The 17443-nt window shown below is 36.4% G+C and overlaps 1 pseudogene; it reads left to right on the forward strand.

Moving 5' to 3' along the window:
- The first annotated feature begins 6714 nt into the window (after positions 1 to 6714).
- LOC118722986 lies at positions 6715 to 13373 on the forward strand (annotated as a pseudogene).
- The last annotated feature ends 4070 nt before the right edge of the window (positions 13374 to 17443 follow it).

The following is a 17443-nucleotide window of genomic DNA, read 5'->3' on the forward strand; positions in this document are numbered from 1 at the left end:
ACCACCACCACCACCACTAGCCTGGTCAGTCTTTTGGTTGTCTCTCACTAATCCCACTGCCAGCTTTGTCAACCATGCAGCCTGGTTAACATTTGTGTCTTGGAGGAAGCTGCACCTCCAACCTTTGCTCTGAAGCCAGACAATTCATTTCCTCATATATGTCCCTGACACCTTTTGAGCTGCCACCCCAGTGCTGGAGCTCAAAGTGAATGAGTCTGTGCATGGGTCCTTTAAGAACACCTGAGACTCTAACAGCTCACTATATCACTCAGCTACAATCTCTGTTGGTTTTTGCAGCCAGAAGTTATGGGACTGCTCTTCCTGGCACTGGAACCCTAAGCTGAAGGTGCTACTATGGGGCTGGCTCTTCTCACTCCTCAGAGGGGATCACCTCAGCTGAGATATTCCTCTGATTTTTTAACTGTCACATGTGGCATGGGGCCTGCCTATTTCACATCTCCACCTCTTTTAACAGGCGGGCTTCTGTATACCTTTAGTTATAAGTGTTCTGTTCAGCTAGATTTCAGGTGGTTTTCAATGATGGCTCTTCTATAGCTTACTTGTTATTTTAATGTGATTATGGGAAGCTGTGAGCACCATGTTTACCTATGCCACCATCTTGATGGAAGCAAATGCTTTCTGCTATTTTTAAGGAAGCAACAGATTAACTTTTTTTCTATATTTCCCAAACTGTATAGCAGTTGATGAAGAGTGTAAGATCTTGTTCTTAAAGAAAATTTTCTTTTCCAAGCATTAACTCAAGGGAACTGGAAATGAATATTTCTTTTCTGTTTCCTGAGCATTGTAGAACATTTAGGAGGCCCAGGCTTGGTGGCCAGAGATCCTGAATGGAGCATATTCATTCCAAACATCTCCTCTTCCACTTCCCATGTTTTGCATGACAGTAACTCTAACCTCATTCATACTTTAAAAATACTTATTAGGTACTTGCTTAGTTCTAAGATAAATGATTAACAAGATAGACAAAAAAAAAACAAAAACCTGACTGCTTATAAAGCAAGAGTATTGAAGTCTATGTAGTATAGTAATAAGTGTGAACAAAGAATTTGGGAGAATAGAGTTGATATCTGAAGATAAACACACACACACACACACACACACACACACACACACACACACAAACAAAAACACACAGGGGAAATGAAGGATTATTCAATAACTTGCTTTCTCGCAGAAGAATAACCATTTGGGTAAAAATAATGGGACTGGCTTTTAGAATATACTCCCAAATAGTTCTTAAATGAACAAAAGCAACATTTAACATTTGTTAAAGCAAAATATACAAAAATCTAAAAATTGAAAAAGATTACTGATTATTAAATATTAAATGAATAAAATAAACATATGTGTATATTTGATCACATAAATATCAGCATCATAAAAGACAATTCAAAAGGTAAACTGAGAAAGAGTATGTGTACCAATATTTATTAAACAAAGGATAGAAAGATAAGGTAAAGACTCTCAACTCCTGCCAAAACCAGTTTGGCTCAGTGGAGCAGGCGTCTTCAAACTTTTTAAAGTGGGGGCCAGATCACGGTCCCTCAGAGAGCTGGAGGGCTGGACTATATAAACTACTAATTCCTACTGTAACACCTCGGCTGCGCTCACTGCCCAAAAAACCTGGCGGGCCGGATCAGACTCCTCTGCGGGCCACATGTGGCCCGTGGGCCATAGTTTGAAGACACCTGGAGAGTGTCGGTCTGCGGACTGAAAGGTCCCAGGTTCGATTCCGGTCAAGGGCATGTACCTTGGTTGCAGGCACATCCCCTGTAGGGGATGTGCAGGAGGCAGCTGGTCCATGTTTCTCTCTCATCAATGTTTCTAGCTCTCTATCCCTCTTCCTTCCTCTCTGTAGTAAAAAAATCAATAAAATATATTTAAAAAAAGACTCTCAACTCCTTGAAATCAAATGAGTAGTGATAAAGAAAAAAAAATCACAAAATACATAAAGATCTCTAGAGCTATAAAAATGAGCAGTCTCATTAATAAAGTGGAAAAAAATGACTTTGTCATCTCATATTAATAAAGTTATGTCATCTTGTTTTTCATTTATTTTAATAGATAGTACATGGTGTTATCTGGGGATGGATCACACTTGCATTTTTATATTCTTTGGCAAAATAAGAAATAGATATTAATTTATTAGTGGGCATTTGATTATATTTGTCAATAGCTTTTAAAAGATGTTTATAAATCCTTTGACTAATAATCCTCCTTCTTAGAATTTATTTTTTATTTTTTAATTTATTTTTGTTAATCTTCACCCGAGGATATTTTTCCATTGATATATATATGTGTGTGTGTGTGTGTGTGTGTGTGTGTGTATATATATATATGTATGTATATATATATATGTGTGTGTGTGTGTGTGTGTGTGTGTGTGTGTATATATATATATATATATATATATATATATATATATAATTTTTTTTTTATAGAAAGAGTGGCAGAAAGAGGGAAAGTCAGAGAAAAACATTGATGTGAGAGAAACACATCGATTGGTTGCCTCCTGCACAAGCCCCAACCAGGTCCCAGGCTAGGAAGGAGCCTGTAAAGAAGGTACATGCCCTTGACTGAAATCAAGCCTGAGACACTTTGGTCTGCAGTCTTACACTGTATCCACTGAGCAAAACTGGCTAGGGCCTTCTTAGAATTTATAGTATAAATATATATATAGATTCTCATGAAGATATATTTCCTGATGTTCACTACATCAAAGTATAATAACAAAAAAAAACTATAAACAATTTATTCAATGATTTTGGAATTATATTTTAGTAGATCAAATAATTTCAAAATTATAGCAAAATCATATTCTAAAAATAGTGAGATGGGGAGTGGGTATGAGTCCTGGGTCTATAAGACTCTGTATGCTGAGTTCTGGTCCATCTCTTCTCCTTCTTCTTCTTCTTCTTCTCCTCTTCCCCCTCCTCCTCCTCCTCCTCCTCCTCCTCCTCCTCCTCCTCCTCCTCCTCCTCCTCTTTTTTCTTCTTGTTCTTCTTGTTCTTCTTCTTCTTCTTCTTGTTCTTCTTCTTCTTCTTCTTCTTCTTCTTCTTCTTCTTCTTCTTCTTCTTTGAGTAACCATTAGGACATCTATTTTGCCAGACAAATGGTTGTGATAGGAGTATGATTGCAAAGGAGCATTTTGACTACCATGTAGAAAATAGTTTGCAAAGAGGTACAATTGGAACCAGAGAGATCAGTTAAGAAGTTATTTCTGTAGCTCAGTAAAAACAGTGGTTCTTAGAACTCATCTGGAGATATTGAGAGTAGCTTGAGTTTGGAATGCATTTTGAGTTTCAATGACATGATTTTGCTAATAGATTGAATTTTGAGTGTGAAAAATAAACAATAAATCATGAACAGTCCCATTGTTAGTTCAAACAACTGTATGAGTGAATTGCCTTGCTCAAAATGAATAAGATTTTAAGAGTAAGAAATTTGGGGTGGTCCAAATTCAATAAGTTTGATTTACCCCGTAGGTATCCACAGGGAGATTTTGAATGGGCAGGTGAATAGTTAAGTCTGTAGTTAAGGAAGCAAGGCTATTTGTATAGACATATATTTTTGAAGTAGTCTATAGAGATTCCATTTAGAGCCATGGGACCAAATAAGATTACTTGTGTAGTAAATGTAGTGGGAAATAAAAATGTCTAAAACTGAGGTCCCAGTATGATTTAACATTTAGAGTTTAGCTAATTAAGGAATATTCAAAAAGGAGACTAAACAGGAATGGCTTATGATGTATATGAGCTCATAAAGTCAAAGTGAAAAGATGATTCATGACTGTAGGAGTGACCACCATGACAAGTTGTTGAAGTGCTGATAGAGATGAAGAATCAGGATTTGACCACATGTCAGTCATTTGTGATTTGATAAGAATTAGGGCAAAGACTTGGGGGGGAAAAATCCAAACACAACAATAGGAATTGAGAAAGTGCAGGCAGTAAAGAGAGATAACTATTTGGACAACTTTTGATATAGAGAAATAAAGAAACTAATGGCTAGAGAGGCATCTGGGGGGGAAAAGTGGTTTTTGGTGTGTTTTTTTTGTTTTTTTTTTTTTTTTTTTTAAATGGGTATAATATAGCATGGTTTAGTCCTGATAGAAATGATTCAGAAGAGAGAGTGAAATTGATGATTCAAGAGAAAGAGGGAGATAATAAAGCTTGTCAGGCTACCACCTGCAATAGCAAGGTCACATTTTCCATTTTCCTGTAAAAGCAGGCATCTTTTGATATTTTTCACATTTCATATCTCTAGCATTCAAAGCAGAGAACGGAGGCCCAGAGCTCTAATGTTCTGTCTTATCAATCAAACATTTCCTGTGAGATTAAGGGCTATAGCAGCATCTACACCCATACCAATCTGCTTTTCCTTTCCAAAAATAACCATACCTACCCCCATTCTTACATTTTATCATTTTTATTTTATTTTATTGATTTTTTTTTTATTGAGAGGAATAGAGAGTCAGAAACATTGATGAGAGAGAAACATCCATCAGCTGCCTCCTGCACACCCCCTAATGGGGATGTGCCTGCAACCAAGGTGCATGCCCTTGAACAGAATCACATCTGGGACCCCTCAGTCTGCATGCCAACACTTTATCCACTGAGCCAAACCTGTTAGGGCAATCATTTTATTTCAGTAAAATAAGTGTCTCTCCTTCTACCTTTGTTTTATGGATCTATTCACAAATGGCTGACTCAATTAGTTTTCTGTTCTTTTCAACAAAAACAGCATTGATGAGGACATACTAAAGAGATATTTTACAATTGAAGAATGGATGCACTTATGCACGTACCTTTTTTTTATAAATCTAGTCCTGAATTTGTCAGCAATCCCAATTGCTAACTACAAACAATTGAAGTTAACATTATTGGACAACTAATTAATTTTTTAGAATTAATAATTAATTAGTGATAACAGATTCTATCAGGGATCAACTAGCAAATTCTACTACAAGAACGTGTTCCTTAGTATGTCACTGGCAGTATCATCATGAGATATTTGATATTTATTTTCATGTCACTGGATTCATTGTTCCTAAATTCTCATTATCCATCACATTGTCACTCTGCCATCAATTATCTCTAACTGATTGGCTGAGCATAGATCATGTGACATTTCTTAGATGATAAGGAATAGAAAGAGGGTGGGTTTTTTTTCTTCCTACTTTTAGTTTTTATAATAAGAATTTATGATAAAACTTCCACATAATGCCTACAGGAAAAAAACAACAACTGATAATTGATATGAAGTCTGTGTTGGAGTAAAAACATATCCTTGAGTTTCATGAATTTCTAAAAAGATGCAAATTATCCAGCAAAATTAGACTAACCCATAATGAAGTCCTGTCTCTTCAGTATTTCTATTTTTTTAATAGAACCCATCATGAAGTAAATTTCCAAATGTACTTGGCAGATAGGCCCCAAAGCATAATTATTAGCCCATGAATTTTAGCAATAAGAGAAAAATAGTAATGAGCAATGTGTACAATTTTTATTTTGTGACTGGACTTACCTGACATTTGGTTTTATATTTTCTTAATTATACATCTTTGTACTAGTGGAATAATTATCTCAAGTCACCACTAGGCATATTCAAATATTGTGCAATCTCCAAAAACCTTTTTTAATTTTTTTTGAAACACATTTAATTCTCTGTAAATCTATCTATAAAATTGTTACAAATTTACCTGACTTCCAGCATCAACATTTATATTAAACATAAAAAGCATCAATATAATTTTTGGGGAAATTATTAAATCTGTACAAATAATATGTTGTCATGTTTGGAAAGTTGTCTTTTATTTTTAAACTCAAGCAGATTAGCTTTAGAAAGCAATTTTAGGCTGTGGGGGAAAAAGACTAAGTTGTTAGAACTATTCATATAGTACAAATTATAATTAAGGAATAATCTAATTTGAGAAATATAATTAATTATTCAAATATTTTTTCTTTGTTATATGTATCTTATTTTAGTTTTAACAGTCTCCTTTCCCCATTACAGACTCTATATTAATAAAGACTAGAAATAATTATTATCTGATGGTCATTTACTTTTATAAAATCTTCCTAGCAGGGAACAGTGCAATTTTCTCAGTAGGATCTAAAACAATCTCATCAAACACTGTTAGAGCTCCATGAACATTTCATGATAATTCAAGAGGACACATGTCCAAATCCACAGTCACTGATACCTTTTGGAATGTATATAAAAGAATGGCAATATTGGCAGCTTTGGTTACTGAATTGATGCGGGAGGTTGTTTGCTTTAAATAGGAGTCAGAATATCATGGTGTGAAGTGCAGAGGAAAGCCTATTGAGCACTTGCATAAGAAATTAGAAAATATGGGTTCTATCCTAGTTTTGCTTTGTTTATTAAGTATTAACTTTATATATTTATATCTCTCTTCATATAGTAGAGCAGATATAACAAATGCAATAAAATGCTCAAATATAATCCAAATATACATGATCAGGCTAAAATATTCTCTAATTTACCTGCTCTTCAAAACTTACACTATTGTATAACCCATTAACCTTTATATATTGTTTCTAAATTCAAAAATTCAATGTAGGATGTGAGGGCAATCTGGCTGCGATATCTGTCACCCCATTGATCACCAGGGTTGATTTGGCTGATCTGGCTAGCTCAGCAGATGTCCCCATCCTCCCTCTCCGATCTATGTGCATCCCTCCTAAAGCTGCATCCTGGGTCAATGAGGACAAGCTTCCCCCCAGAGCAGGGGACACGGTCTTCCATCAAGGTTATAAGAGTAGCTGTGCTCCCCTCCTAGGATCTCCAAACAAATTCTCAAAAATTCCATGTAGTCGTGATAATAAAATAAGAAAATAAATGTATAACCTCTTTGAAAAATTTAAAGCATTATGTAAATATATGGTATATGCTCATGGTTATAACTTTTGGAATCATTTTTAGCAATGGCTTAGGTGAAAGTAAACAACATTTTCATGGCAAGCAGTAAACTGATTTTTGTATTGATGATCCTCTGTATCAGTGATATTTGTTTATAGGGTATCTCTTGTGTGGTATACAAAGTGATTTAGAGAATTTATAGGCAGCTCTTCTCCATTATCACTTAGCATTAGGCTAGTAAATCAAGGTTAATTGAGAAATAAGCCTGGCTTAACAGGTCCATCCATAAGTCTGCAGTCCAGGTCAATTGTATCTCTTAGTGCTATCACACAAAGATAGCAGTTGCTAGATATAAAATCTGAAGGGGATTTAAAGGTCATATAAGTAAAAGTAATATATAACAAAAGCAATTGTTTTAATTAATGCTATTCACTCTTGTAGATAAATTCCCTGATATCTTGCTTATACTAGAGAGAGAATTTAATTTTAGCAGATCTCTGTCATACTGATATAATGTGCCACCTTCTACCAGAAGCAAAGATGCAATGCCTTCATCAGTCCATAAGGGAGTACAGTGTAGGATCCCAGGGGAATTGTCCTCAGCATCTTGGGATGCATGTTGTTTCTATAGACTCATTTTAAGAGAGTGCTCTTGGGAGAGTTATTCCAAATCAATCAGATGACACATTTCCTTTAAGATGTGGTGATATTTGAGGAGCATAAAATAATATATTACCTTAATATATCCTACTTTCATTTTCTCCCTTTTTATTAATTTCACATCGGATTTTTGTTCCTGGAAGGAGCAACACATTGAAAATTATCTTTTATTAATATCTTAGTTTAATGGTACACCAGTTCATTACCCCTGGAAGACTAATAGAAAGGAGGTTTCTTTCCAGTGGGTAGGTTGGAAATGAAGATACAGATATAGCCTGAGGGGGAAATAACTTAGAATTTGGAGAGAGAATAAAAGACAGCATTGGGTATGAGAGCAGTGAAGATAAACAGTATTGCCCTGCTGGCCTAGCTCAGTGGTTGAGCATGGATCTATGAACCAGGAGGTCACAGTTCGATTCCTTGTCAGGGCATATGCCTGATTGCAGGCTTGATCCCCAGTAGGGTGCACACAGGAAGCAGCCAATCAAGGATTCTCTTGATGTAGCTATCTCTTTCCCTTTCCCTTCCTCTCTGAAATCAATATATATATATATATATATATATATATATATATATATATATATAATTACATAATTTTATATATATAATTTTTTAAAGATAAACATTATTGAGTAGGTGATGGATTATAAAGAAGGAAGGAAACATAGGTTTGAGGGTCTTCTGAAAGAATTTCTGTAATACTGCTCTTATAAAGGGGCATACAAGCATACTTCAAAGATAGCACTGGTGCAGTTACAATCGACCTCGATAAAGTGAATGATGCAATAAAGTGAGTCATATTCTTTTTTGCTGGCGGAGGGTCTTGCCTTCAATTTGAAAAAAAAAAAAATTCCACATCTGTGAAACACTATAAAATGAAGCACAAGATACGCCTCCACACACACACACACAAAAAATATATAGTGGATTTTTATGCATGCCTTGGATATATATCACTGAGACAAATCTGACTGATATAACCATTATACCCCATGCTTTGTCCCTGATAGGCTATACTTTCAATATTTGGCATTTTTCAAGTGGATATGATGCCATCCTTCTGGTACCAGATTGGCTAATCAAACAGATATGAAAGCATTGGTAATAAATACAGGATAGAAAAAAAGATTTACAGTCACTTGTATTAAAATAATATAATAATTGGTAAATAATAGTTACAATATTAAACTGTGTTTCAAATACTCACAACTGTAAGCCTCCTTTTGCCCAGCTGGTACTCACTGTTTTATTGCCTGATTCTTACCCTTCCTTACAACAATTTTCAGCCCCTTAGTCTAGAAATGTCAGTCCTCTATTTTTCTGATGTTTGAAGAAATGCTTGTGCTAATGCCATGAAATGAGCGTTTGACACAGGGAAATCTGTAAATCAACTTTTCACATTAGTTATTGTTACAGTGATTCACTCCAGGGGTGCCATTTTAAGGCCAAACTGTACATAACTATTATTCAGTAGCAAAACACAAGAGAAATAAATGCTGAGTCTGGAAAACAACAGTTCATTTTGTGAATCCTGGAGAGGAAGATTCCACAGAACAGAGAATCTGAAAACAGTTTTTCTCTCTAGGAGAGTCTCCTGCTGCAAGGTACTGCCCCTCTGAGACACACACACACACACTGATAGAATATGGTGTGAAAATCAGCAGTAATGTGAGGGCTCTAAATGCTGCTTCTACAACCCACACCGCCATATTCTCCTTTCATCAGTGATTTGAAGCAGTAGGTCTTCCCCTGAGCATCACTTTTTTCATTTCATTTTTTTCTTTTAAATTTTTATTTTGCTTTCATTAAATTCTGCAGGGATAGTAACTGACAGAAAGCAAAAAGACACAGTGATAAAAAAAAAAAAAAGCAATGTGCTAGTTTAATTGTGTGCCTCAAAGTCGTATTCCAATATTATCATCAGTTCTGTCACAGTCTGTCCTGCATTTCAGATGAAATCTAAGAGGATAAGCAATTTAAAATAAGTTTTATGTGCTGCTTGTGAGAGCAGACAGATCATTGCATCTATCAAATCCCTGTTTACCTCAATAGAGACTGGCATGATCTTAAACTAGCAAAAACTGCTCTTGGTTTGTTGCTATTAGTATTCTTGGCTGCTTCACGGTCCAAGGCCAGCAGCAGGAGATCACTTAGGCGTCCATCACCCATAGTGGTTCTTACAAAATATAATCCCTAATTCACTTCAGCACAAAGAAGTGTCTTTCATTCTGAAGTGCAGAAGCTGGTAAAGAGAACACAATGCTGTTATTGACAGCGTGGCTGATAAGCTCTTGATAATTTGGTAGAGGGCTCAGGGTGCTTTCATTGTTCAATTAGAATTCTTTAAAAGTTATGGATGTTTTGACTGCTTTAGTGAGTAGATTCAAGCAGATTGTTACAGAACAGGGTATCAAATAATGACAAAAGGGCAGAAGTAAATTTTCAACTATGGCAACAGATGGATTGGAAGTTGGACTTTATGGGGTGCAAATATGATTACCTTCAACTGTTCATAAAAAAATACAAAGTTCTTTCATGCACAATACAGATCCATCCACATGTTTTTATGTGTGGATGCAATTTAATTCCTATCATATCTTTGTAGCAATGCAAACAAACAAACAAACAAAAAAACTTGCACCCTAGACTAAGCAATCTGGGAAATTTACAAACTGTTCTTTTCAGAATCATTGACTTTTTTTAATGATTTTATCATGCACTACAGAATAGATATTATCATTCATATTCTCATATGAATTGATTTCTTAATTTTTCTTTCTCATAATGATAATAAAATAGTCCCTGATATTAATGAAAATTTAGGATATATGTTATATTTTCTCAATTATTTTTATTTTTTCTCTACTAGTAATACAAATTAATTCAAATTTCTAGTATTCAAATATTGCATTTTTAAAAGTTTATTTAATGTGTTTGTTAAAATTCATCTTAATTTAACTGTTAATTAATCACAGCCTTTTGGTTCAGTTAGTTTTGTTTTTTCTTTTTAATATATTTTGTTGATTTTTTACAGAGAGGAAGGGAGAGGGATAGAGAGTTAGAAACATCAATGAGAGAGAAACATCCATCAACTGCCTCCTGAACACCTCCTACTGGGGATGTTCTCGCAACCAAGGTGCATGCCTTTGACTGGAATGGAACCTGGGACCTTTCATTCCACAGGCCTACCCTCTATCCATTGAGCCAAACCAGTTATGGCTGGTTCAGTTAGTTTAAGGCTGATTGGATGTCTTCAAATGATGTTTCTCAACAATTCTGGAAGGAAAGATAAATCCATTTTCTATAGAAGAATGTGCCCCCCAAAACACATACATATTTTAACAGCTAATAGCTCAATTTTTCAAGTGAAATGTATTTTATTAATAGTAACAATCCTATCTAAAAGAGAGGATATGCTAGTTGACACTCAAACTGTCACAAAGATGGTGGCACCCACAGCTACAATATGGCTGAACCCAGTCCCCTCAACCCTGCTAGGGTGGCAGGCACACAGCAAGGTTGGGCCCACTCCTAGGCAGGCCCTGCCACTCCATCTACCTGCCTCTGGAGTTCCCCAGTCCCCTCAGACCCTAACCGCCCAGGGCTGGTCCTAGGCACAGGCAAGCCTCTGATGGAGGCTGCCCACCCACCCAGGGCTGGTCCTAGGGTCTGATAACCAGGGCCGGAAGAGGCTTACACGGCTGTCAGTGGCAGCAGCAGAGGTGTGGTGGAGGTGTCACCTTCCCCTAATTGCCAGGTCATGTCCAGCCCCTGAGGGCTCCCAGACTGTGGGAGGGGGCAGGCCAGGCTGAGGAACTCCCACTCCAGTGCATGAATTTTCATGCACCGGTCTCTAGTACCTTTATATTGTAATTATTCAAAGTGTATGTATACATTTTTGTGAGGACACCCTATATATACTAGAGTTAAGACAAAATATCAAAATTACTCTATTTTTGCATCATAATTATCTCAAAGTTATGCTGAAATCTAGATTCATATAAATTCATACCATACTTCTCATTTTTATCCAAACTTAAAACAATGATAGTTATTACCAAAATCATGGACAAAATTAGTGTAAAATGCTTGGCTGATGTTTCTTTAACATATTTTGAATATATTTATTACTAATCTCATTAAGGAAATGGAATTTGAATTGACCAAATGTGGTCATATCTTGGAGAGAAATTATATAACTTTTCAGCACATTAAGGCAAATTATGATCTTCAATAGAACATGAAATAAAAAACAAATTCAACTATTAAGATAATGTACATCAGCATCTGAAATGTTTGCTTATTTCCTCAACTGATTGAAAGTGTGTTGTTACCCGCAATGTTTTTTCTTCTCTCCAAGTTTCTGAGAAGAGATGCAGGACCTTTTTATATGATAGAACCTTTTGTATATTAGATATCATCAGATTTATCTTCAATAAACTAAATGAATGCTGTTTTATTGACATAAGATAAATCACCAGAATATTCTTTGAATTATATGATAGTTTATAGAATGTGGACAGGTGGCCATCAAATCAGAATAGGATATCTCTGACAAGTACACACACACAAAATACCAAAAAATAGTCAAGTTTATTGCTTTATAATGCTTGATAGGTTAAATAATCGATGTCCATTAGAATAAAAAAAGCCAACAGAGTCAATATTTTTTAATTTTTATATGGTACCTAAACATTTGGGGATCTCAGATCATATATATATATATATATATATATATATATATATATATATAAATTTTATTTTATTTTATTTTTTTCTGAAAAAGCATCCAAGTCTTTTTTAGCATTTGATCCTAAAAGTGCTCTAAAAAGTAAAAATTACCTTTCTGAGTGCTCAGTGAGCCTTTGGGCCTGGTGACTTCCTAGCATTCAGATCCTCAGAAAAACCAAAACTGCCTCCAGCTCTGAAGCTGGAGAAGAAGCTGACCCCTGAGGATGTGCCAAAGGGAGAAGATGAACAGCAAGCAGCAATTGAACATATTGATGAAGTACAAAATGAAAGAGACAGACTTAATGAACAAGCCAGTGAGGAGATTTTGAAAGTAGAACAGAAATATAACAAATTCCGCCAACCCTTTTTTCAGAAGAGGTCAGCATTGATCGCCAAAATGCCAAATTTTGGGGTAATGGCATTTGCCAACCATCCACAAGTGTCTTCCCTGCTTGGGGAAGAGGATGAAGCGGGGCTGCATTATATGACAAGAGTTGAAATGACAGAATTTGAAGATATTAAATCACATTACAGAATAGATTTTTATTTTGATTAAAATTCTTACTTTGAAAATAAAATTCTCTCCAAAGTTTAAACTGAATGAGAATGGTGATCCATCTTCAAACCCCACTGAAATCAAATGGAAATCTGGAAAGGATTTGATGAAACATTCAAGTCAAACACAGAATTCAGCCAGCAGGAGGAACCAGAAAGCTTCTTCACCTGGTTTACTGACCATTCTGATGCAGGTGCAAATGAGTTAGAAGTCATCAAAGATGACATTTGGCCAAATCCATTACAGTACTACTTGGTTCCTGACATGGATAATGAAGAAGGGGAAGGATAAGAGGAATATGATGATGAAGAAGAAAAGATATTGAAGAAGGGGATGAAAGATGAAGGAGAGGAAGATGATGAGGAGGAGCAAGAAGGAGAGGAAGATGAAGGAGAAGATGACTAATGAACACTAATGGATTCTAAAGTTTTTTAATTTTCTCCAGTCCCTGGGAGCAAATTGCAATCTTTTTTTTTCTTTTTCTTTTTCTCCCCCACCCTGCCTCTTGTGCTCAGTCATCCTGATCAACACCACTGTGCTCTTTGGGGGGAAAAACAAAAACAAACAAACAAACAAAACAAAAAACCTTCTGCTCCCTTAGCTCTGCTGGGAGCTGGAGGTTGCTAGGCCCCTGTGTAGTAGTGCATAGAATTCTAGCTTTTTCCCTCCTTTCTCTGTATGTTGGGCTCAGAGATTGCACTGTGTCTCTATATGAATATGGATAGTTAGCATTTACCAACATGTACCTGTCTACTTTCTCTTGTTTAAAAAAAGAAAAAAACTTTATAAAGGGGGGTGTTATAGAACATCACCAAAGGGTGGGTTAAGTGGGCATTTTGACAACATGGCCTCTCCTTTGCAATGTTTAATTGTGATGTTTAACAGACATCCTTGCAGTGTAAGATTTTTATAATTTAAAATAAAATTCTCTCCTAATGATGACTTGAGCCTTGCCAGTCTATGGGAGAATCAGAAGAACCTATAGGATCTTATTCAGAATTGACATTTCTCTATTGTAATTTTGTTCCTGTTTATTTTTAAATTTTATGTTTCACTGGAAAGGAAATTTTATGTTTAAATTTTATGTTTAAATTTTATGTTTCACTGGAAAGAAAAGATGATGCTCAGTTTTGAATGTTAAAAGTGTACAAGTTGCTTTGTTATAATGAAACTAAATGTGTATACACACACACACACACATACACACACACACGCCCCAAAATTGCTGTGCTAATCCCTGGAAAATAATGTGCCATTTCATAAAACGTTTAAAAACTTACTAAGGGCATATGTAAAAGAAAAGCAAATTTCATGAAGCTAATTATTTGTGGTAAGATTATTTATATAAAATATAATTACTAAGTTAGACCATATCTTACCTATTCTTGGAGTATATTACTTTTCTTCCAATTGTCTTTTATAAAATCTATAGAAAATAATTCTTAAATATGAAGTTCCTGTCCATGTGTAAAATTCCCAAATGGAACAGACCCTTATTTCTCAAACCATCATGTGTTTAAGTTGAAATAAATCTTATATCCAAAAATTTATATGTGAAAAAGACAGTAGCACATATGTGGAAGGACAGTAAAGGGGGGGCATGAATATCAGCATGATGGACCAAGAAAGAGATAGCTGAGTTGTCATAGGATTCAAAACAAAGTGAATAGATGCCATTGAGTGTAAGTGTGTGATCAATATTTGGGGGAAGTAGGGAGTAAAAATTAGCTAGAAAAATAAAGGGGACAAGAGACAAGAGTGCTACTATTAATTACAAATTTCAAGTCATTTTTTTAAGCCATGTTTACTGAGTTGCATAGAATTTATCACTGGGCATGGGCTGACCTAACAAATAAGATACTTTTTTTTTCCTTTCCTCCCATTTTATCCTACTGCTAAAATCATATTCTTGTCAAAATGTTAAAGTTTCAACGTGATAGTATTATATAAATTTTAAACAGCTAATAAATATTAATCAATGTGATGCTTTTTATACAACTATCATCTGGACATTTCAAAACATTTTGTAAACAGTTCTTACAAAGCACCTTTAATTAATATTGGTGCCAGGGATTACCAGACTAAATATTTATTGAGGGACATCAGTGTGAAACATTTCATAGACATTAATTTGACATAATAAAGCACACAAGGCAATAAACACATGAAAGTAAGTGACTTACCCAGGAGGGCTTATCTGTCATTCACTCCATTTTATATTGTCATGGACTATGAACTCCTCCAAAGACTTTGGGTTTTAAGAAGAGAAACTGACATGTTTAAATAAGAGTGAATGTTAAAAATAGATGATAAAGAGGAAATGACTGTGACTGACATTTCAGGAGAAGTCTTTAAAAAGTCAAAGGAATTGCATGGAATCAGACCTGAGGGAAACATTATAAAGTGATCAAGATCTTTCTAGAAAGCATTAATAATTCTAAAAGATAGTTTCTATCTCTGTACTTCTTTCCTTCTTTAAGTCCAAGTTTTCAGATTATCAGTGCAGCATGTTGTCTTAGACCTCAATTCATTATACACACACACACACACACACACACACACACACAAACACACACACACACACACACTAGAGGCCCGATGCATAAAATTTGTGCACTGGGGAGGGTGTCCCTCAGCCTAGCCTGCACCCTCTCTAATCTGGGACCCCTCAGGGGATGTATGACTGCAGTCGGACATCCCTCTCACAATCAGGGACTGCTGGCTCCTAACCACTCACCTGCCTGCCTGATTTCCCCCTAACTGCTCCCTTCCTGGCCTGATTGACAGCTAACTAACTGCTCCTCTCCGACCTGATTGCCCTCAACGGTGGGAGCCCCTTTCATGTCAATATGGTTCAGCGTTCCTGTTCAGGGTTCGGGTTCTGGAACATACATGAAAGAGACTAGAAAAGTATTAATTTGGGAAATGGGGGACCAGGCAGGAGTCCACCTCTAGGGGGAGGACTACCACTGCTCTGGCCTTGCTATCACTTTGTTAAGGTTATAAGATACACCCATATGCTTTAGGCAGGAAATTCCAATAATAGACAATCAACAATAATTTATATATGACTAACAGGTGGAGGCTGCTTTAACTACCAATGTCTCAACTATACAATGAGTGATTATCTCCTACCGTTCAGAGCAATTAAAGTTGACCAGCCTTACAGATTCACTGTTCACATTTGCACAATGATTGTTTCTATCACCCAATTACCGTCCCTTGCTGGCCTGATCACCCTCAAAGCTTTTATTAGTATAGATATGACCCTTTACAGAAAATTTTACTAACCCAGCTTTATAATAAGGTTGATGATTGAATCATTAAGACCAGACACCAAAATTTCTTTTCTTTCAATAGTGCATGGAATAATTATCTTGTCTTTAAGTTGCCCTGAAATTAAAATGAGATAATGACTTACAAAAGTATAAAAATACCATATAAAGACAACTGTCTTTTTCATGTACTGAAAAGACAATAAAGTGGTAAAATGAAAAACTATTTTTATTATCTCCCTTCCTTCCTTTACAGCCTTTATTTAAACTTTGGAATTTATAAAAATTTCACTCCAATTTTCATTTCTTTACATTCAATATTATTTTGCATTGGTTTCAGGTTTTATATTAGTTACAGAATAGTGGTTGGACAATTATATACTTTACAAAGTGTTCCCAATATTTCCAGTACCCACCAGACATCATACCATCATTACAACACTGTTGACTCTACTCCCTATTTAAGTGACAATGGGTTTACAGGTTCCTTCCAGTCTTTCTTTTGTGTTGTTTGCCTTTTCTTTTCTTTCTCACTTCTCTCATTTTCCTTATATAGTATCTCAATGGCTATCAAAGCTCAGTGAAGGCACTGGGACACGCAGTTAGCATTGGGAGCTGCTCTGAATCACTTCAGTCATTCCGGTGCCCTTCAGTGCGGCACCCCTCCACCTTGCCTCTCTGCCCTGGTGTCCTTCCATGCCCCTTGATCCCTGGTCAGGCCCATCAGCTTCTTGGGGCCACTGTAGAACCTCTCTCTCTGCAGGTGAGGCAGATCCCTGCTTGTTGGTCCTCTGCCCCAGTCCAAGCCCCCTCTGGTGCATCCTGTCTCACCAGGTTTTTGCCTTTGATCTATGGCATTGGTGACAGCACACACCTAGCAAGCCTGGTACCCAGAGGGGCACATGTTCAGTTCTTTGCCCAAAATGTTAGAGATTGTAGTAGCATTTTCAGATGTTGCCCAGAGTTTGCTGGTGAAGACAGTGCCAAGGGATGGTGAGGCACTGCTCAGTGGCCCTTGTATCACCCGCCTCCTGGCCAGCTGCTTTGCCAAAGCTGTGGCACTCACCCTGGAGCCGCCCCTCAGGCACTCCTGAAGTAGGGCCTCAGGCCTCTTCTTCCACATTCAGCCTTCATCTATCCCTCTCTCTTGCAGTGCTTGGGCTCCAGGCCCAAAAGAAAAGAACCAAGACCAAGAAGAACAAAGCCCAAAGAAAATGACTCTTGAACTCCCATATCCCATTCTCTGGATTTCCTCCCGCACTCCTCTCTGTGTCACATGTTAAACCTTGAACAGGCACCCTGTGGCCCAGCCACA

The sequence above is a fragment of the Pipistrellus kuhlii genome, unplaced genomic scaffold, assembly GCF_014108245.1.
Source record: "Pipistrellus kuhlii isolate mPipKuh1 unplaced genomic scaffold, mPipKuh1.p scaffold_m20_p_2, whole genome shotgun sequence".
Taxonomy (NCBI): Eukaryota; Metazoa; Chordata; class Mammalia; order Chiroptera; family Vespertilionidae; genus Pipistrellus; species Pipistrellus kuhlii.